Source organism: Oncorhynchus nerka, linkage group LG26 (genome assembly GCF_034236695.1).
Source record: "Oncorhynchus nerka isolate Pitt River linkage group LG26, Oner_Uvic_2.0, whole genome shotgun sequence".
Lineage (NCBI taxonomy): Eukaryota > Metazoa > Chordata > Actinopteri > Salmoniformes > Salmonidae > Oncorhynchus > Oncorhynchus nerka.
The window spans coordinates 7,978,626-7,983,723 of NC_088421.1; positions in this window are offsets into that span (position 1 = coordinate 7,978,626).

A 5,098-nucleotide genomic window follows, 5' to 3' on the forward strand; every position below is an offset into this window, starting at 1 on the left:
GTCATATCGTAGCACTACGTCACTCCGTCGTCGAAATCCGAGTGTCCCAGGTGAGAAAGGTGTGCCCAATCCATATGCCTCGTTCAAAACAACTGTGAACTCGGAAATGTCCAACTTCAGGGTATTCAATACAACTGGGACTCGGGAAAAATGAACTCCGACTGGGAAAAATGCAACTCGGAATTCCAAGACGGAATTCGTTTTATCTGACTTCCCAATTGCCAAAACACGCACTAGTTATAAACCCTTACCTCTCAAAATTCCTGACGCATCAGAGAAAGATAACATGAATTGAACAGGTCATTTTTACATCAATGTTGTGACACATGATTTGATTGACTTTGCACGAATTAGTCAGTACAATTAGCCAATTATTCGGCTATTAGTTTATTAATTTTAAGAATTGTATGTTATATTCACTAGTAATATATTTTAAATGACAATATTGTTTACCAGAGTAGACCTAATAAACCACATGTTTACAAAATGAAGTCACACAGAAGAGTATTTTTTTTATTTTGTAAAAAGATAGCATTTGTTTGGTGTTGTTTTGGGGGGAAATAAAACACCTAACTTTTCCTCATAAACAAAAAGACACTCCAATGTGTTGTTATTATTATTTAATCACATCCATGCAAGATAGGCAGTAAACTTCTCTCTCTCTCTCATGAACCAACTTATGTGGTGGCCAGGATAAATCTAGTGATAGTTACACAAGATGCACTGTTAATAGGATGCCTGGGCCTTGCTAAACCGGTATGACCAACACCTCAAGCATAAGCCCATGTCACCAAGCACAGGGCCTAGAATGGGCCAATGAGAGTTGCCCTAGCAATGTGAAGGAATGGAAGGTATTCTCTCCCTCAGCTGTTGACAGGAGTATCAGAGGATGTGCATCTCAACTTAGGTACATTCATGTATGCAGTGCTGCTGAGTATGTGGTCACATGTGTTGGCTACATTTTAGTAATTTAGCAGACACTCTTATCCAGAGCAACTTACAATAGTGAGTGCAAGTATTTTCATTTGAACATGTCCCCTGTGGTAATCGAACCCACAACCCTGACGTTGTAAGTGCCATTCTCTACCAACTGAGCCACACGGGACTACACACAGGCTTTACACATTCCTTATATTAAGCAAACCAGACGGCACAATTTATAGATTTTTATTTTATTTCTTTTTTTACAGACAAATGTGCCAGGGGCACACTCCAACACCCGGACATCATTTACAAACAAAGCATTTGTGTTTAGTGAGTCCACCAGATCAGAGGCAGTAGGGATGACCAGGGATCTTCTCTTGGTAAGTGTGCGAATTGGACCATTTTCCTGTCCTGCTAAGCATTCAAAATGTAATGAGTACTTTTGGGTGTCAGGCAAAATATAAGGAGTAAAAAGTACATTATTTTCATTAGGAATGTAGTGGAGTAAAAGTAAAAGTTGTCAAAAAGATTAATAGTAAAGTAAAGTACAGATACCCCAAAAAACGACATGAGTAGTACTTTAAAGTACTTTTACTAATTTTAAGTACTTTACACCACTGACACAGTGAGTACAACTCAAAGCCGTATATCCATTATTCAGAAACACTTATTTCACTGAAATACACACGCATGAGTACAGTAGCCAATCTAATAATACAGGTGAGATAAAAGTCCCATCTGAGTTAAACATTTCAGAATAGGTGATCTTCGAAGTTGTGTATATGTATTATATGATAAACGACAGTGGTCTAAAGTACTTTAGTAAAAATACTACTTTAGTAGTTTTTTGGGTATCTGTGCTTTACTTTACTATTAATCTTTTGACTACTTTTACTTCACTACATTCCTAAAGAAAATATTGTACTATTTACTCCATACATTTTCCTTGACACCCAAAAGTACTCATTACATTTTGAATGCTCAGCAGGACAGAAAAATAGTCTAATTCACAAATACTTCTTAAGAGAACCTCCCTGGTCATCCCTAATGCCTCTGATCTGGCGGACTCACTAAACACGCATGCTTCGTTTGTAAATTATGTCTGAATGTTGGAGTGTGCCCGTGGCTTTCCGTAAATAAATAAAAAAACAAGAAAATGGTGCCATCTGGTTTGCTTAATATAAGAAATAAAAAATTATTTATACTTTTACTTTTGATATTTAAGTATATTTTAAACCAAATACTTTTAGACTTTTTCTCAAGTAGAATTTTACTGGGTGACTACCTTTACTTGAGTAATTTTCTATTCAGGTATCTTTACATTTACTCAAGTTCGACAATTTGGTACTTTTTCCACCACGGGATAAACGTATTGACAGTAATATTTTGTTGTGAGAGAAATCTGATATTGCTAACTGTTGAAGTCTGTCTGTAAGACCCCACTGGGCACACACTGGTTGAATAAACGTTGTTTCCACCAACGTGGAATTCCTGTAGCCAGACAATGACACCTGGTTTAAAGACGTGAGGTCCTCTGGCAAATAACTACATACATTTCCAGCTTCACAAGAAAGGCACGATGTGGAATAGATGTTTAATTGACATCTGTGCCCAGTGGGACAGTTGTACAGAGCTGAGGAGGGTGTATGGACCTTATGTAGGCCTACAATGGTGTGTCTCTTTGCCTGAGCCAGTGTACTGGAATATATTGACTGAGTTGGCTAGCGTGAGTAAGCTAGCGTGAGTAAGCTAGCGTGAGTAAGCTAGCGTAAGTAAACTAGCGTGAGTAAGCTAGCATGAGTAAGCTAGCGTGAGTAAGCTAGCGTGAGTAAACTAGCGTGAGTAAGCTAGCGTGAGTAAGCTGTGATGTATGACCAGTAGTTGTTCCTGTAAAAATGCTACATTTATGACAGGCTTACATTTTCCATAGCAGTTGCATTTTGTTTTCTTGGAGCTTATGATTAAGGTGTCCGACATGCGGATAAACAGGGATCAACCCATCCACTCACCTGTGACCTGACCTTGGTTAAGTGGCATGCGTATAAACAGGGGTCAACCCATCCACTCACCTGTGACCTGACCTTGGTTAAGTGGCATGCGTATAAACAGGGGTCAACCCATCCACTCACCTGTGACCTGACCTTGGTTAAGTGACATGCGGATAAACAGGGGTCAACCCATCCACTCACCTGTGACCTGACCTTGGTTAAGTGACATGCGGATAAACAGGGGTCAACCCATCCACTCACCTGTGACCTGACCTTGGTTAAGTGGCATGCGGATAAACAGGGGTCAACCCATCCACTCACCTGTGACCTGACCTTGGTTAAGTGGCATGCGGATAAACAGGGGTCAACCCATCCACTCACCTGTGACCTGACCTTGGTTAAGTGGCATGCGGATAAACAGGGGTCAACCCATCCACTCACCTGTGACCTGACCTTGGTTAAGTGGCATGCGTATAAACAGGGGTCAACCCATCCACTCACCTGTGACCTGACCTTGGTTAAGTGGCATGCGGATAAACAGGGGTCAACCCATCCACTCACCTGTGACCTGACCTTGGTTAAGTGGCATGCGGATAAACAGGGACCTGACCTCAACCCATCCACTCACCTGTGACCTGACCTTGGTTAAGTGGCATGCGTATAAACAGGGGTCAACCCATCCACTCACCTGTGACCTGACCTTGGTTAAGTGGCATGCGGATAAACAGGGGTCAACCCATCCACTCACCTGTGACCTGACCTTGGTTAAGTGGCATGCGGATAAACAGGGGTCAACCCATCCACTCACCTGTGACCTGACCTTGGTTAAGTGGCATGCGGATAAACAGGGGTCAACCCATCCACTCACCTGTGACCTGACCTTGGTTAAGTGGCATGCGGATAAACAGGGGTCAACCCATCCACTCACCTGTGACCTGACCTTGGTTAAGTGACATGCGGAGAAACAGGGGTCAACCCATCCACTCACCTGTGACCTGACCTTGGTTAAGTGGCCTTACATATAACTACTTGACCTACAGCATGTATTTTCTCCATCCTGACCTTAAAACCCTTGAACGTCCAACTTATACACACACACACACTGCACGTCAAGTACTTTCTACATAAACGTGACAACACATCCATTTGGTAACCTCCATACCACAACTAGTTGGTGGAAGGAAAAGGTGAGATGCTTCACAAGTGTTGGTATCGCCTAAAGGCCCGATCAATGATGAATAGCTACTGCATAGTTACTAAAGAAACACAAAGCCGAAAACACATGTCTGTAGAGTTCAGTTGTTTAACGTGTGTCTTACATATCTGTCAACTGACAGCATTTTTCTCCGCCTCAACTGAAGATAAAATGACAGGTAGTTCGCTCAGTACTTGGATGTAAAAAGTCCACGGGAAGAGTGCGCTTACAGTAAACTTTAGTCCTGGCTCATTTCATGTGGAATCTCTCCAGCTTGATGTTGAGAACAACATACAAAGTCCACGGGAAGAGTGCGCTTACAGTAAACTGTAGTCCTGGCTCATTTCATGTGGAATCTCTCCAGCTTGATGTTGAGAACAACATACAAAGTCCACGGGAAGAGTGCGCTTACAGTAAACTGTAGTCCTGGCTCATTTCATGTGGAATCTCTCCAGCTTGATGTTGAGAACAACATACAAAGTCCACGGGAAGAGTGTGCTTACAGTAAACTGTAGTCCTGGCTCATTTCATGTGGAATCTCTCCAGCTTGATGTTGAGAACAACATACAAAGTCCACGGGGAGAGTGCGCTTACAGTAAACTGTAGTCCTGGCTCATTTCATGTGGAATCTCTCCAGCTTGATGTTTAGAACAACATACAGTGGGGAGAACAAGTATTTGATACACTGCCGATTTGGCAGGTTTTCCTACTTACAAAGCATGTAGAGGTCTGTAATTTCCATCATAGGTACACTTCAACTGTGAGAGACAGAATCTAAAACAAAAATCCAGAAAATCACATTGTATGATTTTTAAGTAATTAATTTGCATTTTGAGAGAGTGTTCCTATGCCTACATTCAGATATATACTGAACAAAAATATAAACACAACATGCAAAGTGTAGGTCCGCTGTTTCATGAGCTGAATTAAAAGATCCCCGAAACGTGCAAAAAGCTTATTTCTTTAACATGTTGTTCACAAATTTGTTTAC